The sequence below is a fragment of the Sphaerodactylus townsendi genome, linkage group LG05, assembly GCF_021028975.2.
Source record: "Sphaerodactylus townsendi isolate TG3544 linkage group LG05, MPM_Stown_v2.3, whole genome shotgun sequence".
Lineage (NCBI taxonomy): Eukaryota > Metazoa > Chordata > Lepidosauria > Squamata > Sphaerodactylidae > Sphaerodactylus > Sphaerodactylus townsendi.
The window spans coordinates 96,203,334-96,220,626 of NC_059429.1; positions in this window are offsets into that span (position 1 = coordinate 96,203,334).

Consider the following 17,293-nt stretch of genomic DNA (forward strand, 5'->3'; position numbering starts at 1 on the left):
GGAGGTCCCCCTTATCTAGTTAATCTGGTTCATTTCTTAAGTTGAGACACAGAGTCAGAGACTATGAGGGGCTCTGCAGTGGGACTGTTCTCGGGTTGGACCTATGAACAAAAGTTCTAATATCCACCTTCCATATCTCTCTCTCTCTCTCTCTCTCTCTCTCTCTCTCTCTCTCTCTCTCTCATTTCCCTTTATTGCCCCACTGGGGAAATAAATACATTGTATTCTACAGAAATCCTTACAGTCTTGAAGAGAGGGAGCATGGATTACAGACACAGAAATGATTGAATCAATCACAATTTATTTCTCTTTCTAAAGGCAGCTCCAAAGGTGCAAGGATGGGGGAATTGAAATGTTTTCTGGTCTCCCACTTCACTGCTCCTCTTGTGGAAGTTCAAAGGATATTAACTATTCATATATATTAAAGCCCATTTAGATTGTCTACTTCTTTGTTACATTTCCATCAAACACTTCTTGAAGCGATCCCTCTTAATATCCTCACATTAACCATTGCTTGCCCAGACAATAGATACTTTTAAAACCATGAATCAAGGATAAGGAAACAGCTGTTATGTCATTATCACAAAGCTAAATGTTTATATTTAAAGTATATTTAATGTATTTTTGGATTATTTTTATTGTAAGCCGCCTTGAGTTGTAGGGATATGGTAGGGTATAAATGTAATAAATAAATAAATAAATAAATAAAATGTCCATACTTTTGTAACAGTAAACATGTAATTGTAGAATTATATATTCATTAAACTCTTTGTCTCATTCACATATATTGCACTATTAATAGGTAGAGAAAACACAGTCTGCAGCTGCTGAAGCCACAGCAATGAAGAAAGTTCTAGACATTCAATGTCAGCACAAAATAACTGAAATGGTAGCACTTATGGAAAAGCATAAGGTAAACACTTATTATTTGTATGTACTTTTGGAATTCTGAGAACATTGAGTGGGCCCTGGCATAAAATAGCTATCATATGCACTTATCTCTTACTCTCAACATGTTTGCCCCTTCTGATTGGACAAGTTTGAAACAATCAACCAGGTGTATTGACTTTGTATTGACTTTGTATAGGAATGTTCAGTCTCTATTCATAACTGCAGTCTGATCAATTTTTATAGGCAGACCTGATGATTTTTACATATCCCTCCTTTCAGATTGTTCTAATGAGACCATTGTTAAGGCTTTTTGCTTCCTTTGGCATTTCCTCAATGATTCCTCTGTCCCCACCAAAGTTTTAATTGCTGGTTTATGTTTTGAATGCATTTTAACTCTTTAAAATTGTTTTAATGATGTTTGAGGGGTGATTTTAATGGTTTTAAAAGATGATTTGTACCAAATATGTTTTAAATTGTTCACCTCCTTCATGTCACTTGTAAGAACATAAAGGTGGAATACAAATGTTGTCAATAAATACATAAACAGGGTGGCCAGATTTTGTGCCCTAGTATGTTTAACAAGGAAGCAACTGGTTATGTCTTTTTATTATGTTTATACTATTGAATTCAGCCTGTTATGTGTCACCAGAATGTTATGGCCTGTATGTGCTTATGACCCTGTCTGTGTTGGCTGATCTATGATTGTAATAAAGTTTGATGAAAAAATAGTTGTCATGGAGGATGCAGGAATCCATAGAATGGCTATTATAGGAACTGGAGCCAGTCAAGATATCATCAGGTTCCAAGCCCAGCAACCCCCTACAATGGAGATGGCTGTTTCCAAATGGATGCTCCCTATTGACATTAAGGCAGTAATTCCTCCTGGGCTCTTCTGAAGTACTTCTTGCTCCAGTGAGGTGGAGAAGAGAGTGAGCGCTAGGAAACCAACTGGCAGGTTCCATTGTGTTTACAGATACCAATGTCATAGATTCCTCAGAAAAGAAATTCATATAAAGAAGGGAATGATGAATGCAGCTGGAGCTTTACTTACTGTTTTTACTGTAGCAGTTCTAATTGCCAAAGTGACAAGCTAATATTTTACATTTATTCTAGAAATGAAGTATCTGCTTCAGCAAAGCAACAAGTATAGCTTCAGCTATGCATAGTTTTCTTCTATACAGTTCCTATTCCTTATTTCAGTTGTAGCTGTTGTACACTTCATGGATTCATAAACCATAAAGTAAATACTGAATAGTCAAAATAAGAAACTGAATTTTCATTTTCATTCGTTAATTTGTATAGCATGACATTTGGGCAGGGTGATGATGATAAAAGAAAGCTATAGGCCAGGGGTATCAACATTTTTGAGTCTGCAGTACATTTGGAACTCTAACATGGATGGTGGGCGGAGTAACAAAATGGCTGCTACAAGCAGCAGATCGAACCACAAAATCATGGGGTGGGATTATGTACAACTGTAACAATCTTCAGTATTTCAGGCAGAAGCTCTATTTAATAGGATACCTTTTAAAATTAACTTATTGTTTAACAATATTTTCTTGCACACACACAGCTGATCTTCAGTCATTCAATGAAGATACTTGTGCTGTGGTGGCTGCCACTGTGAAAGCAACTTTTTAAAAATCCACAAAGCCAATCAGATTTCCAATTACTAATCAAAAAGCCTGCTTGGCAAAAACCTCACCTGGCCCCACCCACTTTCTAAAAACACTTAATGGGCAATGGGACAAATTAATGGCCCTTGGTGTAAAAGAAACGTTTAATAGCCATGGTGCTGTTTTTACTTCCAGCAGTCGGTAGATTTCTCTGTGTTGCCCAGTTTGCTTTGAAATGGATGTTAAGGCCCAAATATTTGAAATGTTTAATTTGAACCAGGGGCTTACTGTTTAATAACCATCTAGCTGGTTTGTATACGTTTGACAAGACCATAATCTTGGATTTTGCAAAGATCAATACTAGGGAATTGTTACTACAGTACTCATTGCATTTGTTAAGGAGTCATTTTAAACCAATTCTGGATCTTGACAAAGTGATTGCATCATCTGCATATTATAAAATCAGAATCTGAGCATTCATGGGGTATGCAAATCCATTTCTAGCAGGGTTGGAGCAAGATCATTCAAAAATAAATTAAATAACACTGGCGCCAAAACACAACCCTGTTTAACACTCCTTGTGACTGATATCTTAGGCCGTTTCCGCACGGTCTTTTTATGGCACCCTGGGAACGGTAAAAACGCCGTTCCCAGGGAGCCATTCGTCAGGCCGCCCTGAAAAACAACCCTTTAAAGGGTTGTTTTTCCCGCAACAGCGTGTTCCCGGCGGCGCGGTGCGAACAGCACCGCCGGGAACACTCTGTTTCCCTTCCCTGTCCGACTCACCGTGTCCCCGTCGTCGGCCTGCTGGCCGTCGAAGCACCGCCCACGCTGTCCTCCGACCCCTGGAGGTCGGAGGGCAGCGTGGGCGGGGCTTCGACGGCCAGCAGGCCGACGACGGGGACACGGTGAGTCGGACGGGGAAGGGGGCAGAGGCGGCTCCATGCGGAGCCGCCGGCCTCTCCTTAGGCCGCACGCACGCATGCGTGCGAACGGCCTCCGCCTCCACGCCGGCAGAATTCTTGCCGGCGTGGAGGCGCATCGACGGCCGTGCAGAAACGGCCTTAGGGGTGAGTGACCCTGAGGGAGTACACTTTATCTGACCCATGGTGTCCCTATGTAATGCCTTTATAAGGGTCAGGAGCCTACCATCCATATTCATTTTATCCAGGGCCAAACAAGAAGATGCCCCAGGAACTGAAGCAATAATTTCTGTAGAAGGTTTCAGATAGCACTGCTCACAGTCAGTACAAACCATCATTGGCTTAAAAAAGCAAGGTAAACACAGCCACAAGATGATGAGAAATCGAGCTGAACATTAAGCCAAGATCTACAAAATAAGACAGATGAATATGTGATTTGAATCACATATTTAAATACCTTCTATAGCTTAAAGATAGTCTCTCACAAGGGGACTGCGAGAGGTCACAACAGTGAAAACAGGGATGCAGGGTCAAAGAGTGATCTGTGCAGTCACACCTCCCTTTTTCCAAGCTCATTGTGGGCTGTTCACAGTACTCAACTAAGTTTTCAATGACTCAGAAAACTGAGGAATGAAATACTCCCTGCCTCACACAAGTCAGATTTAGTCAGAACCAAGCCAAGGGAGGGAGGGTGATAAATAGGAGAGTTATCACCTTGCACTCAAATGATTCAAGAATCTTCTATGACAGTTTACACAGTTCACATGTGTGACTTCACCATGACCAACCGATAAACAGCAATTACAAATAAACCCCTGTTTTATATAAAAAATTGGGTTGCCAAAATATGTTTTAAAATATTTTTAAAATTGAAAAATGTTTCATGTTTCTCCGTGGTGACTGATTTGTTGTTTTGCAGAGAACAGTGAAAGAAATTCCACTTGCACAATAGAGTTTTTCCTGTACATTTTCTGCTGTAGCCACTTGTTCCCACTGAAAAAGCACTTTTTTCAGTGCTTTTCACTGCAGTAAAGCACAGGGGCTGCAGTTAGGGTAGAACCAGAGGTGGGATCCAGCAGGTTCTCACCAGTTCCCGAGAGTGGGTTACTAATTATTTGTGTGTGCCAAGAGGTGGGTTACTAATTGGGTCTACTTTTCCATTAGAAATTCCATTAGGTCCAAAAATCATAAAGTCCTGTTGTTTCCTATGTGGCTGGTTAGCGAAGTAGAAAACGGGATAATTCTCCCTGTTGGGCTGTTTTAAAAACATGTTTTAGAAATATGGTAAAGTTCCTTGTTTAAGGAAAGTATCCTTCTTTTGATTTCTAGAAACAAAATTAAGTATTTGAAAGTATTAATTTGACAGGCAGTCAATTAGAGAAGAAGTTTCTGTTGGCAGTAAATGATAGGACTTGCTATAATGAGTTTAAATTATGGACAGAAAGATACCAGCTGGAAATTAGGAACTTTTTTTACAGTAAGAGTTTTTTACAGTTACAGATAAATTATTAATGCCCCGCCCCTGGAATACCTGGTCACGCCCCCGTCATACCCTGCCCAGCCCCATTGGCGCTACGCCACTGTTTGAATCCCACCACCATGGGAACCTGTTACTAAAATTTTTGGATCCCACCACTGAGTAGAACCTGCTTAAAGGGGTGTCACTCTCCCCTTGAGCAGACAGAGGTGCTTGATGCCACTGCTGAAGTCTCTTTTGGTCCAAACTTTTATGTTAATAACATATGACTGTCTTCTTCACAGCGGCAGTATGATAAAACAGTTGAAGAAAAGGATACAGAACTAGGATACTATAAAACAAAAGAGCAACAGCTAACATCATCCATAAAATCTTTGGTGAGACATGAACTATGCAGCAACATTCAGTTTATACACCTAATGTGGTTAAATCTGTTGAAATCAGATTTGCTTCTGCAATAAAAGTCTGATATAGCCAGAACCAAGCTTCATTATTTGTATCTCACTTTTCAGACAATTGGCTCCCCAAACAGCCCTAATGAAGACCATGTTTACAAGCTCACACTCTTAAAGGAAGGGTGGTTTACATTTCTATCCTATTGGGATAGGCTGATCTTCTCTCACTAGCGTTCTCGCATGGATGGGATTAGTGCAAGTATCATCTGGCTAATAACAGAGACTAGCTAGACTCAGGGCAGCTGGTAGTAGGAAGAGAGGACCAGTCTTGAAAAAGCCATCTTTAGAGCCTTCCGATCCAATCAGCTACCACCCAATATCAAACCTTCCATTCCTGGGTAAAGTAGTTGAGAAAGCTGCAGTGGATCAGCTCCAGGCTTTCCTGGAGGACACATTGGCCCTGGATCCATTTTAGTTTGGCGTCGGGTCACACCATGAATGTAGATTGTACTGGTTGCTTGGTTTTGGATTTTGTTTTCTTTATTGTTTCCCTCCCTCACTGATTGGTATCCCATGTGATGTTAAGTTTTATAGTGTGCTAATGCTGTGTGGATTTGTAAAACTTGCTAATGTTTTAATTATATTATTTATATTATGTATGTTAACTGAGTGTATTTTTTAATTAGCTGTCCTGAGCCTGACAACAGTCATGGAAGGGCGGGATATAAGACTGATAAAATTAAAATACACACACAAAATTGTAGGGAGGGGAGAATAGTTATGCCCTCAGAATCATCTTTGGGGTTGAGTCACCTGTGATCTTGCCCTTTTCATGGGATCCAACCCTAAATAGTGGAAGTGTGCTGATTCCAAAAGTCAAATCAGTACATAAAGTTAAAAAGGAAGCTTTAAAATATAATCTAACAATATTGCTTATTTAAAATGGAACACCAATTCCTCCTATTTTGTCATTTTTGTTTCCAAAAGGTGAGGACTCTTCTAATTTTTACTTAATTATGATTTTTTAGGAAAATGAGCTTACTTGTAAGACAAATAAGCTTTCTTCCCTCCAAGAGCAGCTTGAAAGAGAAATAGAAGAGAAGGTATTTCTTGACTATATACTGCATTTTTAAATAATTCTATGAATATGATGATTTGGGTTGACACATATCTCTCAAGTACCCAAGAAATACTATTCTAAGTTAGCATTGTTTCATGAATTGGAGTGTTGTCTAATAGAAATGAGATTCTGGGGAATTATGTTGGGGAATTATGTTGATTCCATCCTTTTAATTGATTTGAAAGATGAAGTCCTCTACACGTGTGTGTGTGTGTGTGTGTGTGTGTGTGTGTGTGTGTGTGTGTGAGTGTGTGTAAATTTATTTATTTATGATTTATTTATTTATTTTGTTGTAAATCAAAGTAAATGTTCCTTTAATAGCAATATTTGGTAATTGTTCAAACCGATGGCAAGAAAACCATTAATTCTGAGTGAATCTATCTTATGAATCTATGGCATTTCATCCCACACTTCTTTCAAGGAGCTCAGGGTGGTGTGTGTGGTTTTCCCCTCCTCCATTTTATGCCCACAATAACCCTGTGAAGTAGGGTAGGCTGTTGCCTGACCCTAGCACTGACATATCTATAGAAAATGTAGCCCGGGGCAATAACTGACCCACCCCCCACCCACCTCCAAGCCTCTGTGGAGGCAGAGGCCCTTCCGGCTGATCCCTTGCATGTTACAGCAATCTCTGTTTGTTTGCACTTTTCATATATGACACATATGCAACACAACAACACTGATCTGAGTGTATACTTGCTTTTAGGGAAACAATGAGCCTGTTCTCCAGGAGTTCTCAAAAACTATTTCAGATGGTTCTGAGATTATTTCTGCCAGTAATTTTAATACCCTGGAATGTAGTCCATCAGGCCCGGGAATACTCCAGGGTATTTCTGTCTTTATTCTGTGCTGAATTTCTCTCACTGTATCTTCTGTTACATTTCCCTTTTGTTGAGCACTGTTTTCCTTTTGGGAGAAGCAAGCACGTAGGTAAGGGGGGGTTCTCGGGTTTGAACCCCCCCATTCATGTCCGAAGCTCCGCCCACCCGTTTGTGGGTTTTAAAAACATTTTTAGTGTTTTTTGGTTTTTGGCCTGTAGGGGGCGCGTTGTTTGGGCTAGCAGCACCAAACTTTGAGGGACTGTTTGGTGGACTCTCCTGATGATACTACCCAGGTTTGGTGAGGTTTGGTTCAGGGGGTCCAAGGTTATGGACTCCCAAAGGGGGTGCCCCCATCTTCCATTGTTTCCAATGGGAGCTAATAGAAGATGCGGGCTACACCTTTGAGGGGACATAACTTTGGACACCCTGAACTAAATTTCACCAAACCTGGGTGATATCATCAGGAGAGTCTCTACTGATACCACCCAGGTTTTGTGAAGTTTGGTCCAGGGGGTCCAAATCTATAGACTTCCAAAGGGGGTGCCCCATCCCCCATTGTTTCCAATGGGAGGTAATAGGAGATGGGGCTACACCTTTGAGGGTCCATAACTTTGGACCCCCTGAACCAAACATCACCAAAACTGGGTGGTATCATTAGGAGAGTCTCCTAAAGATACCCTAAAAGTTTGGTGCTGGTAGCTTAACAATTGCACCCCTGACAGCAGGCACCCCCCAAATTTCCTTTTAAATCCACCCCCTTCGGCATGGATTTAAAGGGAGAATCTGAGGTCCTCAGTTTAGAAGAAGAAGAAGAAGAGTTTGGATTTATATCCTCCCTTTCTCTCCTGTAGGAGACTCAAAGAAGCTTACAATCTCCTTGTCCTTCCCCCCTCACAACAAACACCCTGTGAGGTGGGTGGGGCTGAGAGAGCTCCAAAAAGCTGTGACTAGTTCAAGGTCACCCAGCTGGCGTGTGTGGGAGTGCACAGGCTAATCTGAATTCCCCAGATAAGCCTCCACAGCTCAAGCGGCAGAGCAGGGAATCAAACCCAGTTCCTCCAGATTAGAATGCACCTGCTCTTAACCACTATGCCACATTGAAAGTGATGCTGTTTCATGGTGGGGGATAATCCACCACAAAACAGCATCACTTTCAATGTTATTTAACTGGGGACCCCAGATTCTCCCTTTAAGGTGGATTTAAAAGGAGAATTTGGGCTCTCTAGTTTAAACACCATTGAAAGTGATGCTGTTTGGGGGTGGATTCTAGCATCACAGTGGCTGCCCGGGGGGCAGGGTAGGGAGAACTCAGATTTTGCACCGGGCTCCATTTTCCCTCTACGCCTCTTCCCAGAGGGGAGGGCAGAAGGAACTGCCAGCTGCCAGCTGGGAGCCCAGCTGGTGGGGGGCTGGGGAGGGCAGGGCGGGGGAGTCTGCTGTCCCTGGCCTTGGAGAGCTGCTTTCATAAGCGCTAGGCCGGGGGCGGGGCTTGGGGATGTGTGGCCACGCCCTAGGGGCGGGTGGGGGTGTGCCCCCCCAAACCCTCCCCATAAAAAAATCTATACCTACCTGGGGAGAAGACCAAGGAAAAGAAGGGGTTGAGTAGTTCTGCCTTTTCTCTATCCACTGTTAGAATTTTGCCATCTTCTCCATACAGTGACCCTATCATATCCCTTTCCTTCCTTTTGCTACTGACAGAACAAAAAAAAGAGAGGCCTTTTTATTGTTTTTAGCCTCACTGGCAAGCCAGAGCTCATTTTGCACTTTAGCTTTTCTGACTTTCTCCCTACACATTCTGGCTATTTGTTTGAATTCCTTTTTGATGGTTTCCCCCCTTTTCCATTTCTTGTACATGTCCCTTTTAAATCTTAGCTCAGTTGAAAGTTCTTTAGACATTCACGTTGGTTTCCTTAGATACCTCCCGTTTTTCTTCCTCATTGGAAAAGTTTGAAATTGTTACTTCAAGATCTTAGTGTTAAGGAACTCCCACTCATTCATACTGAAAATCAAGATCAAGTGAGCTTTTGCCCTTCTGCTCCGTGGAAGATTTCTGTCCTCCCTGAGCTCGCCTTAGGACACCTGCGTTACAGTTTGACAGGTGTACCGCCCCAGTCAAACTCTCCACCTGACACTGTCCCCAGAGTAGGTTGCACTTGGAGCCAGAAGCGAGAGCCCCCTGGGGCTCACCTTCCCACCTCACCGGGTAAGTGAAAAAAATGATAAGCAGCTCATAGGAGGCAAGCCTTCAAAGGATAGAAGCTCTTCGCCCAACAGGAGAAGATGGTGTCAAAGGGAGACGCTGCTTTGTGAGTTCCTCCACCCTTCGTTTTGTTTTTATCTCTGGGCTCCCTGCCAATTTTAGCTTCCAAGCTATTTGTAACTACTTTATTTTAATCTTATGGAGGCTTTTAGCAGGGGGGAGAAAAATTTTTTAGCAGTTGTTTTAATCTCAATATTGTATCTCAACTTTCAAGGCTTGGAAACAGCCACAGAACCAGGGTTTTTTGCTCTAATAGACAATCCAGATCTTAGTTTTAAGGAACTCGCACCCACCTTGCACTCCCTTCTCTTTTAGTATTCTTAACCACTGGATCACACCCAATAGTTTCCTAAGTTTACTGAAATCATCTTTCTTAAAATCTAGAATGCGGGTCTACACTTGGCATCCACTGTATACATTGGTATTCCAGTGTATGACAAACTTTCACCTAAGGCTCTTACCACTTCCACCCCATTAACCAGGACATCATTGTTGTTTAGGAGCAGATCTAAAAGAGCTAATCCCCCTGTTGCCTCTTCTACCTTCTGGACCATGAAGTTGTGGAATTTGTTAGACCTTTTCTGATTTTCTTTTGTACTTGCACTAATTGTTTCTAAAGGAAAACCTGGCAAAAGAAGCAAAAAGGGGTGATGTTTCTAAAAAAGAAAAACAGCACAAGGTAAGTATTTTTGTTCCTCAGACATTTCTATAATTTGTTTTAATATTGCTATCAATATTAAACATTTCTATAATTTGTTTTAATATTGCTATTGCTCTTTCTAAAATCTGTGGACCCTGCCGTTCCCCCTCCCTCTTCTTTCCTCCCCCCCCCTTTTTCTTAGGGGACTACGAGTAGGACGCCATCGGTAATTTTGATAGATGCTGCATTTTAATGGGGGTCGATTTTAACATATAGAGCCATATTTAATAACTATTTAAAAATTTGATTTTATTTGTGCTCTATCTATTTGTTTGTTCGCCACCCTGAGCCCTTCGGGGGAGGGCGGTTTATAAATATAATAAATAATAATAATAATAATGATGAAACGGGGAAGCATTTGGATGGAGAAGGGATACAGTGACAGTCTCCTTTTCTGCGTACCAGGCAAATCTGTTCCCCTTTACCCTCTTACTTACCCTGTCTTCCATCTGCCCCAATTGATCCTTGGAATAGACCAGGATGTTGGTGCTGCCTACCTGGTCTTCTGAGTTTCCTAGAACTTAGAGCAGGCCCAGATTATCCTGCTTCCTAATTCTCTGGAAAGCATTACACAAGGGGATGCTTCCTAGATGTGCAACTAGGCATGTGCAACTCCTGCACCCTTCCATAGGATTGGGTACAGCTTTCGTTCCAGATTTTCTTTGGGAGCTGCAAGCTGCAGGAGAAGGACTAGTCACTGGTCCCTATAGGAAAAAATTCTCATTCAAGCACATGGCCCATATTAAGGTAGCAAAATGCAAAAGAAGTTGCCCTGAGGGTCTAGAATCCTGGCAAAGCAGAGAAAAAGATTGTACCGAAGAGCCTCCAAGCCCACAGTTCACAATTCTAGTAACATATTTCTAGTAACATATGTTAAGACAGTTGCTGTGGTTCTTGTGATTCCTACTCACTGTTTTTATGTTTTATGTAATTAATTGTAGAAACTCCAAACATCTTCTTTGGAAACATCTAAAACTGGTAGCTTTGATGCTTTACTAGTTAATCCCAAACAGAACACATCCCAAAATTTTACTCCTTTTAATGTGAACATGTTGGAATGCACAGAAAAAGCTACTTTGACACCTGCAAAGGTTTGTTAGTTAATATTATTTTCCTTGTATCTGTTGACTTTAATAACATTTCAGAATGTGTTTTGAAATTGTTATTTTGGTACACATTTTAATTTTATTTGAAAACATTAGATTAAAATATTCCATTATTATTTTGGAAGCATTTAATCAGGGAGCTTTGGTGTCAAGATTCTTTCATTCTTTTACAAATTATGATGCGACACAAAAACCCAATTGCTTTCCTTACTACAGTGTAATTACTTACCTTGAATTAATTTTTGAACCTGGAGAGGGCTATTGATTTGTGTACCATTTCACATTTGAGATTGTACTTGCACCCATAACAGATATAATGCTCCTGTGATCTTGACCTCCTATCAGCTCAGTTTTTCCCCCTTGACATTTTTATAAACTGCACTTGATTAATTAACTTCCTGCAGAGGCATATCTAGACAAACTGGACCCAGGGACAAAACCTGAGTTTGGTGCCCCCCCCAGTGTGGGCAGCCACCCTCCCCCTCCACGACCAAACAATGATTTTTTGCACCAGCTCACAAAACACCTCCCACCCCCAGCAAAACATACATGGCTCTCTCCCCACCAATTGTTTCCTAATTTTGCCCTCACACCAACCCTATGAGGTAGCCTAAGAAACAGCTCCAAGCCAGTGCAAGTGGGTATTAAGCATATAAATCTCTCACAAATCACCCGCAGCAAAACATTTACCAAACAAATGTCAGTATCATCTCTCACAAAACACCTTCAGTGGAATCCACCTCCAAACAGCATCACTTTCAATGGTGTTTAAATTAAGGGGCCCAGATTCTCAAAGAAAGATTTACTTTCTTTGTTTCATTTATACCCCACTTTTCTCCCCTATGGGTATCTTAAGTGGCTTACAACATTCTCTTCTCCAGTTTGTCCTCATAAAAAAACTGTGAAATGGATTAGATGCAAGATTGTGATTGGCCTACAGTTATCTAGGCAGCTTCTGTGGAATAGTAGGCATTCAAACCTTGGTCTCTCAAATCCTAGTTTGACACTCTAGCTACCACACTTTCTCTCAGTAGTTTATTTTCACCATTATATCCCACCTTCCTTGCATCCTTGGAACTCAAGGTAACATTAATTTAATTTTCAGAAAGGTCTCCCATCCAAGTCCTGAGTAGACACATCTGTTTAGCTTCATAAACCTTGCTACATCAAGTACCTTAAAACCTGATTTCAGGTTATTTAATTTTGGCAGTTTTAAGATAGTTATTCTGTTTTGTAGATCACAGTAGAATAATAGTGCTTGCTTTAATGTTTGGTGTAAATACGCATTTAACCTCAGCCATGGTCTCGGGCATAGCAGATCTTTTTAAAATGCCATAAACATATTTTCTCCTGAAGGATGCTTTAGTTCAATCCCAGGGAAAAAATCCATCAACTGATAATCACTTGTTTAGGAAAGATATAAAATTGAGGTATTATCTTGACGTCACTGAGGCTTTTATAGCTACCACTATAGCTACAATTGTTCCGCATTATTCGGTCCTTGACCTCATTGTCCGAGGGGTCCACAAACTGTCGATTGGCTATTAGCTGTGAGGCATTTATGAGCTTTTTTGCAGATAAAGTCATGTCACTCCCAATTTCCATTTCCACCCGCCAATCTTTTCTTAGAGACAATAAGCGAAGCTGGAGGCTCCCTTTGCCGCTCTTCTGGCCCTTGCTTACCCAGTTCTCCCTGCGTTCTCAGTAGTCGCCAGTCGACAGGGCCCTGGCTGCCGTTAGACCTTACTACCTCGTCCTCTGGATCCGCAGTCCTCCTGGCTTATTAAAGCGCGTTGGTAGGCGGAGCCACCACCCCACCTGTTGAGTATCATCAACAGCTCCCTTGAGCAAGGAGTTTTTCCTGGTGGGTTGAAGGGAGGCAGTGGTCCGCCCACCTTTGAAAAGCTTACATCTCATCGCTAGATCCCGGTGATCTCGGCCTAATTACCGCCCCGTTTCGAATCTTTCGCTTCTGGGGAAGCTGTAATTGAGAGAGTGGTGTTGGAGCAGCTTCGGGGTTTCCTGGAGGACACATCGGCTTTTGATCCCTCTCAGTCCGGTTTCCGCGCTGGGCACGGGACGGAGACTGTTCTCGCCGCCGTCACAGATTTGCCCCGCTTACAACTAGCCCGAGGCAGATCGGCGCTGCTGGTTTCGTTAGATCTAACCGCAGCGCTTTACGTGGTCGATCACGACCTTTTGACTCCACTGCCTGGCCGCTTCCGGGGTGCCAGGCACTGTCCTTCAATGGATTGCCTCGCTTCTCCTCGACCGGACGCAGCAAGTGTGATGCGGGGACCAAGCATCTCGGAGGTGCTCGCCTAATTGCGGGGTGCCTCTTGTGCTTTTCTGCTGTCCCCACTCATTATTTAACATCTATATGTGACCCCTTGCTCAGTTGGTGCAGAGCTTTAGCCTGATCGCGTCATCAATATGCCGGCGACACTCAGCTCATTCTGTTGATGGAGGGAGGTCACGCCTTCCCTGCGGCTCTCCAGCATTGTTTGGGGCCGCGTGGCTGGTTGGTTGGAAACAGAGCAGGCTGAAACTGAATCCATCGAAGACGGAGATCCTCTTGGCTGAGACGTGGGGGGGAGGTTGGGAATTTCCAGCTGCCGGTGTGGGAGGGGGCTTTACGCGCACCAGCCCCCTCTGTCCGCTTAATTCGGGGTCCACCTGGATTCGCCTCTTTCAATGTGGAGACCCAGGTGGCCCATATACCCCGGGTCGCCGCTCTACCATTCTCGCCAGTCCCGACGGCTGGCTCCCTTCCTCTCTCGCGATTCGACTTGGCCACTATGGTCCATGCAAACGTCACCTCCAGGTTAGACTATTAAAAACTCGCTCTACGCCGTCCTTCCCTTGCGCCTGATTCGGAGATTAAAGATGGTTCAGAATGCAGCGGCGCCAGACAAGCCGCAGGAGGTGCCATGGGAGAAAGCACATTACACCTGTGCTACGCCGCTTGCATTGGTTACCAATTGAATAATCGAATCATTTTCAAGGTGTTGGTGTTAACCTTGCTGGCCTTACGCTGCCCAGGGCCTCCGCACTCCACGGGACCATCTTACCCCATATGTCCCGAACCAGTCTCTGCGCTCGGCAGAGGCCACCTTACTGGTGATCCCCTGGCCCCTCCATGATACGTTGGTTTCCACCCGGGCCAGAGCCTTTACAGCTCTGGCCCCAGCCTGGTGGAACGCTTCTTCCTCCAGCGCTGTCCGGGTTCTGCGGGACTCCGCTGAGTTCTTTAGGGCCTGTAAGACTGAGCTGTTCCACCGGGCCTTTGGTGAGACTAGCCGTTGATAGGGGCCCCCTCCCTCCCTCCCTTCTTGTTCTTCTTTGACATCATGAAGACCTATAAACCCCCACTCTGGGGCTTCTGTGGGAATGATAGTAGGCGCCATCTGGAACTAAATTATTAATGCTGCATTTTAATAGAGTAAGGTTTATTTTTATCAGAGCCATCCTAATTTATATTTATATTGTATTTTAATTGATTGTGCTCTTTATATTGTTCACCGCCCTGAGCCCTCCGGGGGAGGGCGGTCTATAAACCTAATAAATAAATAAATAAATAAATAAATAAATAAATAAATAAATAAATACTAAAGGAGGAAAATATTTCTACTGTTGCATTGATCCAGCAGTACTAGCTTAATATCTTGTCTCTGGTAGATGGTAGAAGGAGGTATCCTTAATACCAATAAGATAGCTGGATTGCAGAAGTATGAGGTGGGGAGATGTGTCTGATGTTCTGGAAACCAGCAGAGAGGTGCCTATAATAACACTTATTCATGAATAAGTACAATACAGCAAAACAGTGTGGCGTAGCGGTTAAAAGTGGTGAACTCTAATCTGGAGATGGGGGTTTGATTCCCCACTCCTCCATATGAAGCCTGCTGGGTGACTTTGGGCTAGTCACAGTTCCTCGGAACCCTCTCAGCCCCACCTACCTCACAAGGTGTCTGCTTTGGAGAGGGGAAGTAAGGCAATTGTACGCCAATTTGAGTGTCCTTAAAGGCATTCTTAAATTTTATTTAATTTTAAAATGGACCCAAGAAACTTTCTACAGACCATACTCTGTGCATTCATTTGGGAGGTATACTGTATAAAAAAGTCGTTATCTTGGGAATGTGTTCCATGATCAGGACTGACATTCATAGCAAGATAGGAACACCTGTCATAGCCAAAATTGAACCAGAGATCTTTTAAATTCAGTTCTTTGTGCAGGTGCACATGTATAATTAGTCTTTGCATACAGTAGCTCCTGGGCAACATATGCACAGTGTAATGTCAAACACAAAGAAATTTGAGCCAGGACTTCTGTGTTAAATAACTTGTAAAATTATAACTTTTAAAAAAAAATTACTGTGTTTATTTCACACAGACATATACCGTGAAAACACCTCCCAAATCAAAACTGTTAAAAGAAAGCATCAAGCTACTTTCAGAAGAAGGAACACAAAAAAAGAGAAAAGTTTTCCTAGAACTGGATACTCGATCAGAGAGCTCTGACAGCAATGACCTCTTGGTAGTAATATGAAAATAATTACATAATTCTTTATTATTTATAAATTCTTATTATTTATTTATAAATGGGGACACATGGGACTGAACAAGAAACCTTATGACAAAAATTGAATAGTAAACATATATAGAAGGATTAGAAGGTTATGTCTGTAGCTCTCTCATCCTGTGTTGGACTCATCTTTATTCTCTCTGAACCCCAAATTTAGGATTTAAAGAATCCTAGAAATAACTCTAATATAATTGTAGATGGCAGAACAGGATTACTGGTACCCTTTGCCTGTGTTTGAAGAAAATAATATCTGTCCAATTTTATGTCTGTAGTTGTTTTGTTATTTAATTCTATATAATGAAATTTTTTTTATAAAGTTGCATAATATTGTTACACCATGAAGTTTCATTTCCTTTCGGTGAAAGACTTATGGTGTCTTTATAATTTTTTTAAATTTAAAAATATACAACCAGAGTTTACAAGAAGCATGTAGACACCTAAAAGCATAGCTGTTAACGCTGTATCAAAGAGCAACGTGTGCACCATCCTTTCCTTCTTCTTTGCTACACAGTAGTTATTTAGCCTCTTTGCCCTGTTGCTGGACCTGTTTGGCCCTGTGCGTGACAGGAGAATAGACTAGATGGGCTACTGGTCTGATCCAGCAGGGTGCTTCTTATTTATATTTATTATTAGCTTGCTTTTCTCCCAACATCAGAGTGTGACCCAAGATCTTTTCTCTGTTGGTTTTTTCTCTCCCAGTTGATTTCGCTGTCTCAGCAGTTGGAATTTCTCAGTTCCCTAGGTCTGAGGGATGTTACTTTCCAAATCCCATACCAGAGATTTCCAGCTAGGAGAATTTCTCAAATCATTAGATGCCATTGATAAAACATTAGCAGATAATTCCTGATATTAGAAAACAATCAGCTTAACAGGTTTATTTGCTTGATTTATTCCCCACTCGCCCCTCTAATGGTTATCCAAAGTGGTTTACATAGTTTTCCCCTCCTCCATTTTATCCTCATAATATCCTTGTGAGTTTGGTTAGCTCTGAGTCCCACTTTGAGTTGCGAGGGTGGGATATAAATTTAGATAAATAAATAGGCTGTGAGTATGTGGCTGGTACAAAGTGACCCAGGCAAGCTTCCATGGCAGAGTAGGAATTAAATGCTGATCAGATAGCATCTGTAACAATATGCTGTATAATTAAATAATAATGTTTGACTGTTTAGTGTTATTATTACTTGGTTTAAACATGGATATCATATCTTTCTTAAACCCAAAGCAGTTTACAAATTATTAGTAAAATTAATGCACAGCAGTCATAAAAACTAACAATTTTTCAGCAGAAAAATACAGACAACCCATGTCAGCTGCTCCATAACATATCACTGATCAAGTGTTATTTTCAGTGGGCTGGATCCAAAGGTGTCACATTGCCAGTAAACAATTTTTGCTGATCCCC